The sequence below is a fragment of the Mustela erminea genome, chromosome 14, assembly GCF_009829155.1.
Source record: "Mustela erminea isolate mMusErm1 chromosome 14, mMusErm1.Pri, whole genome shotgun sequence".
NCBI classification, from domain to species: Eukaryota; Metazoa; Chordata; class Mammalia; order Carnivora; family Mustelidae; genus Mustela; species Mustela erminea.
In genome coordinates, this window is record NC_045627.1 from 24,063,627 (window position 1) to 24,081,634 (window position 18,008).

General features: G+C 38.2%; 1 protein-coding gene across 1 annotated transcript in view; it reads right to left on the bottom strand.

The window, feature by feature from the left end:
* Positions 1-1,511: 1,511 nt before the first annotated feature.
* The window catches only part of ZWINT (ZW10 interacting kinetochore protein), a 62,915-nt gene continuing 46,418 nt past the window's right edge, over positions 1,512-18,008 (bottom strand). Inside the window, exon 9 of the mRNA XM_032313127.1 lies at positions 1,512-1,642. The gene's annotated coding sequence lies outside the window, so the exon portion shown is untranslated. The remainder of the gene's footprint in view (positions 1,643-18,008) is intronic.

Below are 18,008 nucleotides of genomic sequence, written 5' to 3' on the forward strand. Positions count from 1 at the left end.
CCTGCAAACTCACTCCCTTCTCCAGGTGTCCCCCAGTTCCTGGGCTTTTGGAATGTGTTTCATGACTTTGCAAATTTGGATTCATTTGCTCCCCTCCTTGTGTCCTCTACGCCCTGCCTCAGTCCGTCCTCTGCTATACTCTACATGTCCTCAGCTTAGTCATTTCTCCCTGCCGTGGGATCCTCAGTCTCTTGAGATTCAACTCGCCCCAAGCTGTTTGGTGCATAGAGTTACTCCTCAGATATTTGAAGAATCAAGAAAAGGAGAGAGAAGAAAAAACACTATTTACAGACAGCTTTCCACCAGACCAAGTATTTTCAACCTGCATAACGGGCACTTTGAAAGAGAGATTGAGCAAAGCATCATTACAATTCTGAAACAGAAACAAAGGCAGTAGAATAACATTCATGAGAGTGGTAGACATTGACTTACACCTAAAAAGAGAATTTTTAGTAGTGTGAGTGACATCCTAGGACATAGGCAAAGGCATTGTCAGGAAAGCATAGACTAGTCAGGGCATACAAATCTAAACTCTATTTTATTGGGCATTTACACGGGAGTCTTGGGCAACAATAGTAGAAAGCTTGGGTCATGACAAAAAACACTTTTAGAAACAAGTGGGAAAATCTATAATTAATTCTGAAAGCAGTAGGGAGTTAGTAAAGATTACCTCTGATTTCTTTGAGACCTACTTAAATCTCTGTTTCAACATATCATGGAAAGTTCTTTTATGACTCAAACATGAGATTTATCAATATCCAAATTCCCCATCTTATTTAAAAGTCAGAATATTTCAAATTATTACTACCACACAATTATATAAAACAGTTGTATATTTACCTAACCCCACTAGTAAATTATAAGCAAGTTGGAAAAGCATCTTACCTTTTCCCCCAAATCACAAAGTATGCTGTCCTGTGTGGAAAAGGTAGCTAGTAGTAGTATGTGCTCACACCATCAAGCATTCAAGACGGCTTGACAGTCATCAGAATACTGACTTTCAACAAAATATATTTAGCTCAGAAATGAACCTAAATCAAGTTTTACTCCTCTTTTTAAATTTCTCAAGGTACTTTGAGATTTTGCATTCATCTGTATAATCATTGTAAAGATCAATTCTCCTTCTTTAGAGTTAAAAAAAAATGCACATGTGAGGGTTTTTTTTGGTTTTTTGTTTTGTTTTGTTTTTTTCCTGTTTTCAATTCTTAATACATTCAGGACTCAGCAAGAAAGCTTTGTTCAGGTTTCAACTCAAGAGTCAGGCCTGTACTCACTGAATGTCTCCATTCAGATTTACCTTACTGTGCTCTCTATTTAATCTGTTTAAGAAGCTTTGTGTGTTTATTATTGTACTGGACCATGCCAAGAGTTCTCTGCTGAAAGTAGCAGCTTACGCCTTGTTCAGGAAATACTTCCCACATAGCTGCATCTTGTCATCCCTGTAGGCATTTCTGTATGTGTTCTACTTCTGTGCATTGTGGTTTCTGTCTCTTAGTAGGCTGGAAGAACAATTTTTTTTTGCATCAAAGCTACACAAGGACCTTGGTAGCTATTTCACAGTTACCATACTTCTTGTATTTTCAAATCTTCTATCCTCTGGGTCGTGCTGTGTACAGGACGATACAAGACAAGGGGACACAGTCTACAAAAGACAAGAAGCAGTATGATCAGCTGATATGGTCCAGAACAGTGAAAGAGTTCTCCCCCTGCGGATCATATAATCTTCCTGCGGATAGTGTCACTTCCTTAACTGCCTATATTATGTAGGTGCCATCATCAACTAATAAAAAAATCAAGCCAACAAACATTCACTGAGCACCTTCTCCTGTGCAAACTACTTTCCTGGGCACCTGGAGTAAGCCAGGTTTTCAAGTAGGTAGATGAATACTCTCTCTCCTCTGTTTTATAACTGTTTCCAAATGATTGCTATGATGTCTTGACATCTCTTTATATATTTTCACATTTTCTTGTGGTGAAAGCTTGGGTTTCTGAGAAAGTTCAGTTTACCCTATTGAGAACATAGCACGACAAATAAAGCAACAGGTGGCCTTTTTCTTGCCCTGTTCATCCACTGTGTCTCCAGCACCAAGTTCAGAGCCAATGAGCTGAATGAAATTCGTGGAGCAGGTGGCCCAGGCTGGTGCCCTTCACAGAGAGTACATCAAGGTGCCTGCACTCAGTGGTACTCCTTACTTGTTATGAGAATGGAGCACTTAATGGGGAGTAACACATTGCTTGTCTGAATGAGGTACTCCAGGTCCAATATCCTCACTGTATAGATGATGAACTCTCTCTCCTTTTTAGGTGGTGGTGCTTGCAGAAGTAAACGTCTCAAGGGCAGTCACCTGGACATTAAGCTTCCAGCCTAGAGCCCAGCTCTCTGCTCGGCTTCCTACAACACACTTCCTTCTGAGTCTGAATGGGCAGTCCTGCAGTGCTCAGATCCCCCACTCCCAGCCCACAAGGAAAGGCACACACTCACATGGATAGTCTACTCCTTACCCTCGCAAAACTGAAGCAGCTGAGGGAAAATCGAATCAAAGTATACTGTGTGTACTACAAGCAAGTGCTATTGTCAAAGAAGAGCCTGGAAGTTTTGGGGAAGAAGGTATGTCTCCTATCTTACCTAAACTCCAACTGAGGGATCTGGCAGCTACGATGTCCCTATGAGGATGACAGATGCTCGTAGGGCTTTGATCTGGAACTCAGTAAAAATGAAACTTCTTGGAAGACATTTTTCTGTCATGTTTAGAAGTCCAGTGGATGGTGGGCCTGATACAAATAGAGTACCTGGCTGTTTTGAGGATTGCTGAACTGAGTTAACTTCTTGCCATCATCTGCTTCCTCAACTCATTTGCAGTCACCAGCTGTTAAGGGGAGGTTTTCTATCTAATGATAGGAAACACACATCTGGACGGCAGATTTCCTGTAGTTTGTATAAACATCCATACTATACCATTAGGAAGGAGAGAATCCATTCAGCTTTAGCTGAATTGCTCCAGAATATTTACCATGGATTTCTTTATATGTGTATGTTTGTATACATCTGTATATGTGTATGTACATGTGTATACCTGTAATTTTAGTGTCAGATGACCCCTCTAGCCCATAATTCTAACTTTTCATTGGCCCTGAAATATACTCCATGAAGTTAAAAAAAAATAAAGATAGAGATTCCCAAAAATGACTAGTACAGTTTATTTATCGACAGTATTTCATTCTCGGATAATGAGTTCAACAGCATGTGTGAATTTTCTATATAACTGAGAGCAAAATCTTTAATGTCCACTATGATAATTTATTGTTTCAATGGCAAATACTTTAAAATAGATTCTTGATGCTCTTAGGAATAGATGCTAATGCCATTTTAATTCTATATCTTGTTACCACTTTGCTAAGGATTTAGCTTATCTAATGGGGTAAGATATATTGTAAATTTTTATATACATATCAATTAAAGAAAAACAATAGTTATAAACAGCAAGTTGTGGACTGGACCGTGCCTGGGCTTATCCTCTTGCTCTGCCCTCCCCCCAAATATTAATCTTGTTTAGATTTTGTGTTTTAGATAAGTGCCAAATAGCTATATAGTATTGAACTTCAAAATACCCTTTCTCACCCACACTGAAGATTTATAACCACCCTCCCATCTTTTTCTTCTGTCAGTGTTTCCGTGTATTTGTTTTTGTTCTGGTATTATATAAATCTTATACTTGGGGTTCATTTTGGCTGGGTTCTTTTTTCTTGTCAATTACTTTTGTCAGTCTTTTTGTTTGTTTGTTTTTGTTTGTATACCTTATAAATCTTACCTTTGGGGCCCATTCTGGCTGGGTCTTCCCTTTTATTTATTTATTTTTTTCTGTCTCTCTCTTTCTCACTCTTTTTTTCTTTTTTCTTTCTTTTTGGTGGGGGCTCCCAATTGCTCAGAAGCATTCCAGGGTGCACCTTGCCTGGATCATGGTTGATACATTCAGCTACACATCCCCTCAACCACCTCTCACCAAAATGACTAGGAGGAGGAATGCCCAACAGAGAAGAAATTCAGAGACTGGGCCCTCTCCATAAAAGCTACTGGATATGGACAAAAACAGTATGCTGGAAAGGGAATTCAGGGTAACAATTATCCAGGCAATGGCTAGGTTGGAGAAAACCATTAATAATAACATGGAATTGATTAGGGCAGAAGTGAAAGCCACCAAGGAGGAATTTAAAATGCTAACAATGAGTTTCAATCTAATCTAAATTCTCTAACGGCTAGGGTAATTGAGGCAGAAGATAGAATTAGTGATCTAAAGGACAAACTGATAGAGAAAAAGGATCAGGAGGAGGCCTGAAACAAACAAGTTTGAAGCCATGAAAACAGAATTAGGGATTTAAATGATGCCATAAAACATTCCAAAGTCAGAATTATTGGAATTTCTGAGGTGGAGGAGAAAGAAAGAAAACCAGAAGATATAGTCAAACAAATTCTCCATGAAAATTTTTCCAGTCTGGGGAATGGAACCAGCGTTCATGTCCTAGAGGCAGAAAGGTCTATCCCCAAGATCATAGAATCTAGAAAGACCTCAAGAAACCTGATTGTGAAACTGATAAGTCATAATTTTAGACAGGAACTCTTGAGGGCAGCTAGGGGGAAGCGATTCTTTATGTACAGAATAACATCAGAATAACATCAAACCTTTCTACAGAAACCTGGCAAGCCTGAAAGGGCTGTTAAGATGTATCCAGAGCACTAAATGAGAAGAACATGCAGCCAAGAATACTTTATCCAGGAAGACCGACATTAAAAATGGATGGAAAGATAAAGATCTCCCAAGACTGGCAAGGTTTAAAAAAGTATGTGACCACCAAGCCATCACTACAAGAAATATTAAGGGGGGTGTTCTATAAAAGAAGAAAGAACTCAAGAGTATCATAGAACAGAAATTTATGGAGACAATCTATAGAAACTAGGACTTCACAGGCAACACGATATCAATAAAAACGCATCTCTCAATAATCACTCTCATGTGAATGGCCTAAATGCTCCAATAAAACAGCACAGGGCTGCAGACTGGATAAAACAATAGGACCTGTCCATATTTTGTCTACAAGAGACCCATTCTGAACCTAAGGATACATCCAGACTGAAAGTGAAGGAATGGAAAATCATCTTTCATGCCAATGGGCCTCAAAAGAAACCTGGGGTAGAGATTCTTGTATCAGATAAATTAGATTTTAAACTAAAGACCATAGTCAGAGATAAAGGACACTACATCTTTTTTTTTTTTTAATTTATTTGACAGACAGAGATCACAAGTAGGCAGAGAGGCAGGCAGAGAGAGAGGAGGGAAGCAGGTTCCCTGTCGAGCAGAGAGCCCGATGCAGGGCCCGATCGCAGTACCCTGAGATCATGACCTGGGCTGCAGACAGTGGCTTTAACCTACTGAGCCACCCAGGCACCCAGAACTATTATTCTTAAAGGGTCTATCCACCAAGAAGATCTAACAATTGTAAGTATTTATGCCCCCAATACGGGAGCAGCCAACTACATAAAGCAACTGTTAATCAAGATAAAGAATTATATTGGTATGAATACATTAATAATAGGGGATCTTAACACTCCACTCAGTAATAGATCATCCAAGCAGAAAATCAATAAAGAAACAAGAGCACTGAATGACACATTGGACCAGATGGACCTCATAGATATATACAGAACATTCCACCCTAAAACAACAGAATGTTCATTCTTCTCAAGTGCACATGGAACTTTCTCCAGAATAGACCACATACTGGGTCACAAATCAGGGCTCAACCAATACCAAAAGACTGAGATTATTCCCTGCATATTCTCAGACCACAGAGCTTTGAAACTGGAACTCAACCACAAGAAAAAGTTTGGAAGGAATTCAAACACCTGGAAGTTAAAGCCACCTTGCTTAAGAATATTTGGATCAACCAGGAAATCAAAGAAGAATTTAAACAATTCATGGAAACCAATGAGAATGAAAACACTTCAGGTCCAAAACCTATGGGATACAGCAAAGGCAGTCATAAGGGGGAAATACGTAGCTATCCAAGCCTCTCTCAAAAAAAAAAAAAAAAAAAAAGGGAAAAATCCAGAATACACCAGCTCTCTTTGCACCTTTAAGAACTGGAGAATCAACAACAAATTAAGTCAACCCTACAAACAAGAAGGGAAATAATCAAGATTAGAGCAGAGATCAATGAGATAGAAACTAGAGATACAGTAGAACACATCAACAAAACTAGAAGCTGTTTTTTTTTTTTTTGAAAGAATCAATAAGATTGATAAACCATTGGCCAAACTAATTCAAAAGAAAAGAGGACCCAAATTAATAAAATTATGAATGAAAAGGGAGAGATCACGACTAACACCAAGGAAATAGAAACAATCATCAGAAATTATTAGCAACAGTTATATGCCAATAAGTTAAGCAACCTAGATGAAATGAACTTCAAATTCAGTCTTGAATAAAAAATTCCACAAACATTAAAACTAAAAGAATTACTCTGGATGTTTTTAGTCTCTTTTAATCATTTCTTAGTTTTGAACCAAGATCTACAAATTTCAAGTTACAATGACACAACCTTTCAATAAATGAAGTGCTGTTACTCCAAATATATCATAGACTGAAAACTGTCAAATGGGCCATTTGTGGAAAAGAAGGGCAAGGAGTGAAGTATTCTAAATATGTCCCTAAAAATACAATGTGCTTTAAAGAAATTCAGTACAAAATAATATGGTAGGTATGTGTATTATTTAATTATGATGCTACAGCAGGATTTCTGTGGTCTTAGGGGGCTGGGTTAGTTAAGCATCAGTCTCTTAGTTTCTGCTCAGGTCAAGATCTCAGGGTCCTGAGATCAAGCCTCATATCAGGCTCTGTGCTCAGCAGAGAGTCTGCTTGACATTCTCTCTCTCTCCCTTTGCCTGTCCCCTCCTCTCTCTAATAAATAAATTTTAAATAAAATAAAATAAGGGCACCTGGGTGGCTCAGTTGGTTAAGCAACTGTCTTTGGCTCAGGTCATGATCCTGGAGTCCTGCATTGGGCTACCTGCTCCATGGAGAGTCTGCTTCTCTCTCTGAACTTCTCTCTCATGTTCTCTTTCATTGTCTCTCTCTCAAATAAATAAATATAATCTTAAAAATAAATAAATAAATAAATAAAACTGCACATATAAGTGAGTTCATACATTTATCTTTATTTATCTTTCTCTACATGATTTATCTTTCTCTATGTGATTACTTCAGTTGGCATAATGAGCTCAAGTTCAATCTACATTGTCACAAATAGTGAGATTTATTTCCTTTGCGTAGCTGCATAGTATTTCATTGTATCTCATTTTACACACACACACACACACACACACACACACACACCATATCTTTATCCATTTATCCATCTATGGACACTTAGGCTGTTTCCATATCTTGGTTACTGTAAATACTGTTGCAATGAACATGGGGGAGGCACATAATTTTTTGTATTTGTTGTTTTCATTTTCTTCAGAAAAATACACAGAAATGGAATTGCTAGATCATGTGGTAGTTCTATTTTTAAAATTTCTTGAGGGACCTCCATACTGTCCTCCACAGTGGCTGAACCAATTAACATTCCCACCAACAGTGCATGAAGGTTCCCTTTACTCCACATTCTCACCAACTTATTGGGTTTTTTTTGTCTCTTTGACAGTAATTATTCTGACAGATGTGAGGTGATAGCTTATTGTGGTTTTGCTTTGCATTTCCCTAATGAGGAATGATGTTGAGTACCTTTTTATGTACCTCTTGGCCATTTGTACATCTTCCTTGGGAAATTTACAAATGATATATCTGATAAGAGGTTAATATCCAACATATGTAAAAAAAAGTTATACAACTCAACACCAAAAACCCCAAATAATACAATTAAAAAATGGACAAAGGACCTGAAAAAGTATTTTCCAAAGAAGACAGGCAGGTGATCAACAAACACATGAAAAGATGTTCAATATCACTCATCAGGGAAATGCAAACTAAAACAACAAGATATCACCTCACACCTGCCAGAATGGCTAGAATCAAAGACATAAGAAATAATAAGCTGTTGACAAGGAGGTGGAGAAGAGAGAACCCTTCATGCACTGTCGGTGGGAAGGCACACTGGTGAAGCCAACTGTGCAAAACTGGATGGAGGGTCCTAAAAATATTAAAAATAGAACTACACTATGATCCAATAATTCCACTACTGGATATTTACCCAGAAAATATGAAAATACCAATTCAAAAAGATATAAACACTCCTATGGTATCAGCTTTATTTACAACAGCCAAGATACGGAACCCGCCCAAGTCTCTATCTACAGATGAATGGTTTAAAGAAGATGTGTAACACACACACACACACACACACACACACACACACACACACACACGAATATTATTCAGCCATGAAAAAAGAATGGAATCTTGCCATTTGCAATGACGTGGTTGGATCTAGAGCGTAAAATGTTACGTGAAATAAGTTAGAGGAATACAAATGCCATATAATTTCACTATGTGGAACTTAAGGGGAAAAAAACAAGTGAACAAACAAAGGAAAAAAGAGACAAACAAACAAACAAAAAAAACCCTCTTACATACAGAAACAAACGGGTGGTTTCCAGAGGGGAGGAGGATGGGGGATGGTGACATAACAGACAGGGATCCAGAAGCACACCTACCAGGATAAGCTCTGGTTAAAGCATAGAATTGCTGAATCACTACATTGTACACTTGAAACTAATATAACACTGTATGTTCATTATACTTTAATTGTAAAAGAAGAAAATGAAAAAATAAAAAGTCAAAAGAAAGGAGAAACTGATATAATTAACTAATTAATATGCTTATTTGATGGCTGACTGATTAAGAGGCCATTTCTTTACTTAAATTGTTTACTTCAAGAGATGACCTTTTTCTCACACTTTTAGGTGTACCTGATTATTCCTGATCTTCCATCAGAGAAGTTGTTTGGCCAGCTGACATCACTTTCAAGCAGTTCCTAAGTGCCTGAACATCTGGGGGCCATGGCTGTCTTTATAACTCAGTGTTACTCTGGTCCCTACAGGTAAATTATTAATATACAGTGGAAATTCCATGGTTTGGGGAGTTTGGTGGGCCTGGGCCTGAATCCTACCTGAGATGGTCCCTATGTGTATGACTTAGAGTAAGTCATTTGTCAGGATCAGGCAGTGTGAATGCAAAGTATACAGCAGTCATTCACAGCATGTGTCTGTGGGTTTTTACTGCTAAACAGACTCAGGTTTCATGTCAAACACTCTGACTCCCAGTAAGACATGAAAATTCCTCACTGTAGCCTCATGGCAATTAAAAACACAATTAAAAAACACAATCCTTGTTTTTTTCTGTCTCTTTTCAGACTGATTCTGTGGGAAGCAGGATGGCGGCCTCCATAGGCCCCACCATCTTGCTATCTCATGTTCTATGTGGACTTCTCACCAAGAGCCACAGATGACTTTGATGGCTGTTGGCTGCCTGAACAGTTTCTACCATGATATTAACCTGGAGCTTGTGGACATGGCATGTTCCCTGAGGTCTTACTTCCCTCATCTCTACACTGGAAACAAGACTATGAACACAATGGGTTAATTAAATATCTACCACCAAACATTTATCACAATGTCTGACACATACAGACTATTCTATTTTGACAGCTATAGTTATAATTGTCTTTAGCATGATACATGAATGAATATTGTAAAATTCTTAAACCAAGTTCAGGCCCCTTATGGCCCTTTTTTCCTCAAGCGTTAGATGATTTAGCTACCATAATAGAGGCAAATCCCACATTTCAGCAATTTTCCCTGGGCCCTTATTCCACTTGGTTTTGCTTCTTTATCTTTATTGATAGATATTTATAGAACTGTCAGATCATCTTACACTGTCATTTATTTAAATAAAGCAATGCACCTTGTACATTTGGGATTACTCTAGAATTTGGACAGTCCAGAAGAGAATTACAATATAGTTCCTAGGAAAGTGTGACTTTGCCCCACCCTAGACCAATCGGAATTTATTAAAAATAATTAAGTCTAAGTGATACCTTGGATCTTCCAGTGCAAATCAACCCCCTTTTAAATTTAAATGATATGAAAGGCGCAGAATATTCTACTCATGAAATTCTAATATTTCACCTTCATGTATTCTTAAATTTTCTGTTCTTTTGTAGCTGACTGAATTCAATCCCTGGAGTTCTGAGAAAAGTCTTTTTCTGAGAAAATGTAGGGAGGAAGCAGTACCCATCCGTACATGCAGTTCTCTGCTTGGGTGTATGGTAATACACGTGGATTATTTTAATGTTTGATCCACAAAGGCCTAGGTTTTGAGGCAAAGGGTATATTCTTCGATCCTTTTTACTCTTCTCTTTATCAGAACGCTTGATCAAGAGCATTGATAATCTGCTGTCTGGTATTTCCCCAATTCATGCTAGACCAACAACGAAGAATCTAGAACAAAATGCTGAGAAGCTCTGCTCCCCCTGAGAGCATGTTTATGACTCTATGTTTTAGCACTCTAATTAGCCTACCTAATCCTGAAATTTCAAATAAAAGGTAATAAAATCCAATTCCAAAAGTGATAAAAGTAATTGTTTAATGTATGTCTGCATGTCTTGTTTTCATAGCTGAGTGAATGAAGACTTATTGTACCAAATTAATGTGATTTGAAGACCTAAGTAATTTTTCTTAACTATCACCAATTAATCAGGACCCCGTTAAGTATTAGAAACCCCACTACTTTGTGGGATTTAATGTCAAGATACACAGACTTCAAAGTCTTGGAATTCACCAGGCATTACCTACAATAAGGCTGGCTCTGCACAAATGTACTGAGTAATTCAGCAGCTTAGTGTTGTTGCATTTGATCTCATTCAAATTATTTTAACTTTATGTAATATTGCTTATTAAGAAAAACTGACCTAATATAAAAACTCTAATATCTTTTAATCTGTGCTTTTATTTCATGATCACCAACCATGGAATTTCAAAGGATGGTGGCCAAGTGAATTGAACTGTAAATTGCATTTACATTGTTGCCACATGGGCGGTATCACTTTAACTAACAAAGCATTCTCTGTACATTGTCAAGATTATCCTAAATATTTTAAGTAAAGGTAAGTTTTTTAGAATATATTCTTATATTTTTAGATACATTTTAAAAAATAAAATCTCCTTATTACTTAATTACATAGGTAGAATAATTCCTTTTGCTAGGGATTGAATTCTTTCTTGCTAAAGAGAGGTACTGAAGTCCCACTACCTCAGAATGTCACTTTATTTGGAAATAGGGTCTCTATGGAAGGAATCAAATTGTTAAAATGAGGTCACAAGAGCGGGCCCTAATCCAAAATGAAGGTGTCCTTATGAAAAGGAAAAATTCAGACACAGACCTGGACAAAGGGAGGATGATGAAGAGAAAATAAGATGAAGAATGCCATCTAAAGGTGAATGCAAGGACCAGGGCTATGGTGCCCACACAAATGACTGTCTGGAACTGCCAGAAGGTGGAAGAGGCAACCCTGTAGGTTTTGGAGGGAGTATGGCTCTCCCAACACCTTGATTTCATATTCCAGCCTCACAAATTGTGAGACAATAAATTTCTGTTGTTCTAAGCCACCCAATTTGTGATGCTTTGTTACAACTACCCAGGAAAATAATATACATTTCTTCCTTCACTTACTTTATTGTGTAACATTTGGGTAATATGCTGATTCCTTTACAACTAGATTCGGTGATGTATTATAGAATAATAGCTCTAAGTGCAAGGTTATGTTCTATGTTATATATGTTTTCAAGCTCATTTAATTCCTACAACAATCCTTTGAAGTAAATGCCATTGTGTTTCTTTTTATAAAAGAAGATACAGAATCACACAAAGGTTAATTGATGTGGCCCAAGAAACACAAAACTTTCTTGGGTAAGTTACTTCTGTTTGTCTTTCATATTGATGGGTATCTGTGTTTCATACTGACTTCACTTTGCTTGATATGTTATAAACCACTCAAAATAAATGTGTATTACTTGGGAGTCAGGTTGCTTAATCTTAGTAGTTACAACCTCTCAAGCATGAGTATCTAAACATCTTGTTATAGTTCACACTTGCCACTTGTTCAGAAAAAGGGACTACTGGAAAGAACCAAAGAAGAAAAGGAAAAGTCATTTCTCTTCATCCAAGAGGCTCTTTCCTCCTGACACTTCCTATGTTTTGATATGTCCTATACAGAATGGTGAGGTGAGCAGCAAAAAAAATTCCTCAAGACTTACTTAATGGTTAAGAGAATCTCCTTCTATGCATTGATGTTAAATTTGACAATCCATTTAAGTTAGCACGCCAAAATGTTTCCTTCATTCCATGTATTTTAAGAGATGGTAGCATAATATGTTATAGTACACCAATGTGGTCTAAAACACCCTTTTAAAGCAGCTGTCACTCATCAATTATGACTTAAAACCTATACAAGAAACTTATTCCAATTAATAATTCTATTTAACCTACCAAAGTACTACAGTTAAAGCAGGTAGTCAGAGTGTCCAAATCTGTCCCATGTGAAGTTGATGTATTTTCAAAAATACATCAAAACAGTAAAAAGTCTGAAATTCTGCCCTACTTTTAAATAAGAATTTAAATGTCATGAACATTGTCAGAAGACTCCTTGGTCAGAGACAAAGGATTAGCTACTCTCAGAAATAGCTGTAGTCAGAATACTAACATTTTCTTGTGCTGGTTCCTTGGGTCCTAATTCCCAAAGGGCTATACTGAAAGAGCCAGATTACAGGTGAATATAGAGTAGCTTTCATTACAAGAGAGAAAACCTGAACAGATAACCTGAATGTTTTATAATGGGCAGTAAGGATGCCTGTCCTTTGCTTTGGAGAGAGATGTTATCTCTATCTCCCAAGACAGTAAGCAAACAAGGCCTTTGCTTCAAATGACAACATCATCTCTTCTCCCAAGGACAGTCTCTATACAAACATCTTTGAAAAGATAATCAAGAGGAAAAGTAGTTAGTTCCTCAGCTCACATGACATGAAGAAACACAAGAACCCATAGAGTTGTTTCCCCTAAAAAGCATGCAATTAATTCATCCTAAGTGAGCACTAGAAATAAATTACTTAGTCAATTTATGGAGACTTAGTAATATATTTGACCAATTTCATTAACAGCTCTAGACTCAGTGACGCTGACGAAGAAACATGCATCACAGGAGTAACATCTGGAAGGCAAAACAACTATGTAGCACACAGCAGATGAGGAGAGGAGAGTGAAGTCAATGAACATCAGATTAATACCACTGATTGTTCCACGTCTGGCTGAGGCAGACTGACAGGGATAGGAGTCACCCTTTCCCCCACAACAGATGAACAACTAGACAAAGACATGAAACAACTATTATCCAACCATGTACAACACACGATGCAGGACCAAGATCCCTGAGGAAGGGAAAAATAAAGAAGGTATCTTCCTCACTGCCTCAGCTTGCTGCCTCAAGATAGCTTCCTGGCTGAGGTTCAGGGTCAACACCCAGCCCAGAAGTCCTCCTGAAGTGAGGAAATGGAGCTAGAAGTCCAGGGAGGTTGCAGGAGCTTGGATGCATGGGGCAGAGCACTGGAGAGGGTGGAGTGCACAGAGAGAGACCCAGCTCTGGGGATGTGAGTCCATCTTGCATCTTTAGATGAGTACCAAACTGCATGTTTGTGAAAAGACTGCTGTTGTCCAGAGAAAGGAGCACCTGAAAAGAGCACATGGCACAGCAACAGAGCCACACAGGGCTGAGAATATAGCAAATCTTTCAACCTGCTGGACTAAAGCAAATATTTGAGTCAGGTGAAGATTTCTTACAGCACCAAATGCATGGACCATAAAAAAATAACTGATCAATTATAATGCACTAAAGTCAGAATTTCTGCTCCTCAAAAGACAATAAAACCACTAATTATTTTCAGATAACATATTTAATAAAGAACTTGTATCCACAATATTCAAAGACTCACAAAATGAAGAAGGCAAACAATTAATTTCTCATAAGCAGGCAAATTGTTCGAGTTGGCACTTTAGCAAATAAGATACACGATAGTAATTATGCACGTGAAAAGATGCTCCACATTATTAGCTGCAAACTCATTAAAAATTAAAACAGATATACCTATAGGAATAACACTACTGCTATAAGAATGTCTAAAATTAACAAAGCTGACTGTACCAGTGTTGAGGACAAGGAACACCAGAATTCTTGTTAGAAACACTCTGAAAAGCAGTCTGTCAATTTCTTGAAAAGTTCCTGACATTCCATAGAATTCACCCTGTACCAGCTACAGGGATTTACCCTTGAGAATAAAAGCACAATTTCATACAAAGACTGCACAGGAAAGGTCATAGCAACTTTATTCATGATAGCTAAAATTAGGGAAAAAATTTCTAAAACTAGGAACAATGCAAAAGGCCCATTAACAAGTGACTGAATAAAAGAACTGCAGTATGTCTACGCAATAAACTAAAAGTAAAATAAAATGCAATGAAAAAAGGATCCACATAACCACATGGTGTATCTCAAACTAAGCTAAGTAAAAGAAGCCAACTAACAAAAAAGACTCTATATTACATGATTCTGATGATATAAAATCCTAGAAAATGCAAGCAAACTCAAGGTGACAGAGAGCACATCAGTGGGTGCCCAGGGACAGAATCAGGAGCTTGGGAGGGGAAGGGATTCCAAAGGAGCGTGACGGAGGGCCTCATGGTGATATTTTCATCATCTGGATCATCACCATTGCTCCATGTGTGAACCTGTGGAAACCAGTCCAACTGTACATTCTAAAGATGTGTAGTTAATTGTATTTAAATCAAGTTCTAAAAAATCTTGACCAAAATCATACAAATAGTATTGAGGAATAAGAAACAGAAAATGTCTTCATTGGAGAAGTGTCTGTCCATATCTTCTGCCCATTATTTGATATGATTGTCTGTTTTGTGTGTGTTGAGTTTGAGGAGTTCATTATAGATCTTGGATATCAACCTTTCGTCTGTACTGTCATTTGCAAATATCTTCTCCCATTCCGTGGGTTGCCTCTTTGTTTTCTTGACTGTTTCCTTTGCTGTGCAGAAGCTTTTGATTTTTTTTTTTCATTTTTTTTCACTTATTTATTTTCAGGATAACAGTATCATTATTTTTCACCACACTCTGGTGTGCTGAAAAGGTGTGCTGATGGAGGTATAATACTCCATAGTGTATATGGACCACATCTTCCTTATCCATTCATCCGTTGAAGGGCATCTTGGTTCTTTCCAGTTTGGCCACCATGGCCATTGCTGCTATAACATTGGGGTACAGATGGCCCTTCTTTTCACTCCATCTGTATCTTTGGGGTAAATACCCAGTAGTGCAATGGCAGGGTCATAGGGAAGTTCTATTTTTAATTTCTTGAGGAATCTCCACACTGTTCTCCAAAGAGGTTGTACCAACTTGCATTCCCACCAACAGTGTAAGAGGGCTCCCCTTTCTTCACATCCCTTCCAACACATGTTGTTTCCTGTCTTGCTAATTTTGGCTATTCTAACTGGTGTAAGATGATATCTCAATGTAGTTTTAATTTGAATCTTCCTGATGGCTAGTGATGATGAACATTTTTTCATGTGTCTGATAGCCATTTAGCCACAGCAACTTCTTTCAAGATATGTCTCCAAGGCAAAAGAAACAAAAGCGAAGATGAACTTTTGGGACTTCATCAAAATCAAAAGCTTCTGCACAGCAAAGGAAACAGTCAAGAAAACAAAGAGGCAACCCACGGAATGGGAGAAGATATTTGCAAATGACAGTACAGACAAAAGGTTGATATCCAGGATCTATAATGAACTCCTCAAACTCAGCACACACAAAACAGACAATCATATCAAAAAATGGGCAGAAGATATGAACAGACACTTCTCCAATGAAGACATACGTAAGGCAAACAGAAAGGATGAATACCCAACTTTTGTAGCAACATGGACTGGACTGGAAGAGATTATGCTGAGTGAAATCAGTCAAGCAGAGAGAGTCAATTAGCATATGGTTTCACTTATTTGTGGAGCATAACAAAAAGCATAGAGGACATGGGGAGTTAGAGAGAAGGGGGTTGGGGTAAATTGGAAGGGGAGGTGACTCATGAGACACTATGGACTCTGAAAAACAATCTGAGGGGTTTGAAGTGGCGGGGGGGTGGGAGGTCGGGGTACCAGGTGGTGGGTATTATAGAGGGCACAGATTGCATGGAGCACTGGGTGTGGTGCAAAAAATAATGAATACTGTTATGCTGAAAATTAAAAATAAATTTTAAAAAACTGTATTTACTTAGCTTTAAAAATAAATTATAAAGATGTTAAAAAAAAGAAACAGAAAATGTAAACAGTGAAAATTGTTCATTTTGTAAAGTTTAAGACTAAAATGTCCTCTTTAAATGAGTTGTTTAGATTATATATATATATATATATATATATATATATATATAAAATAAATAAATAAATTTATTTTAAACCAAATCCAGAGGGAAAAAATACTTGTTTTCCTGCCAGAAGTCTTTTTAATGGGATCACTATGGTAATTTTAGGAAAAAGATGTAATATACACAGACACAATCATGGAATTTTCCAAGCAAAGTACTGCAGTTAAAACAGGTGGTCAGAATGTACAATTTTGTCTCATGTGAAGTTGCACTGGAAAAACTTTCTTATACATACAATAAATGCATAAGTTAAAAATCTTCATATTATCCTGATCCTGGACCCAGAAACTACATTGTTTCCATGACTCATCTGTCAGACTAAGACTGAAGTTCTGTGTTGTTCTGTGTTGTTGTTATCGTCCCCTTAATACTACCAGAGAGCTGTGCTGTGGTCTGTTTTAACATATGATGCCTGACACACCAAAGAACACAGACCATCGGGCTCCAGGTCACTGGACGTACCTCGAAAACCAGGTTCTCCTAAAGTGAGGGGTGAGAAGTCGGAGTCCAGCAATGTAGTTGGTGCTCAGCTCCCTCAGTTAACCAACAGCAGGTGGCAGAACACACCCAAAGATGGGCAGAGCATGGAGATAGGCATCTGGAAGTTAAGAGCCCAAATTCACTGTCATCAGAACTTTCTCAGAGTACATGGAAGAGGTCCGCTCTAACCCAAACAGTTGAGCCTGTAAGGATCTTACAGCAGCCCCATGGCTGGAACTCTCGAGGCAAGGGTTCATCTGCAGAAGACACACAGCACGGGACACACATCCTTTTAATGTCAGAACTTTCCATTTCTCTTAGGTCAGGTAAGAATAGCTCCTAGCAGTGAGGCAGGACTGAGACAGAACATGGGACCATACCACCCACTGTCAGGGGAATTAAGGCAAGAGTTATGTGATCACTCAAATCTCAAGTATAGAAGAATTCCTTGAGGGACTTGGTGAAAATTCCGATTCCTACCATTAACTCGTCCTCAGCCACTGAAGTCTGATTCATCAGATCCAGGCTGGGGCCCAGGCATCGTACTGAGAGATGTATGTCATGTGGTCTGAAGACCACACTCTGGCAGAAGTAGAGTGGTTAAGAGGTGGAATGATTGGGCCGCACCCTAACTGTGGGAGGAAAAACAGAGCACACTTACACTCCCTGGTTCAGGAAAAACAGGAAGTGAACCTATCTCAAAAAATTACTGCGAGGGGGCCCGTAGAAAACATTAAGAACTGGGCATGGCACAGAGAAAACTCTCAGAAATTACTTATAACGAACGAACTTCCTTTTTATCATTATGGAGGGAGGACCAAGCAAAACATGGTAACTGTTTGGTAGTGGAATCATTATGAAATGCTGTACACTCCTTCGGACGGGGCAAACGTAACCACTCTGTTTAAAACCACGGACGCATGTTGCAGAGCACACTATAAACAATGGACGGAGGGTTGGTGCTCTGGGATGAGGGGCCCATGGCTCCCATTTCCCCAGGATG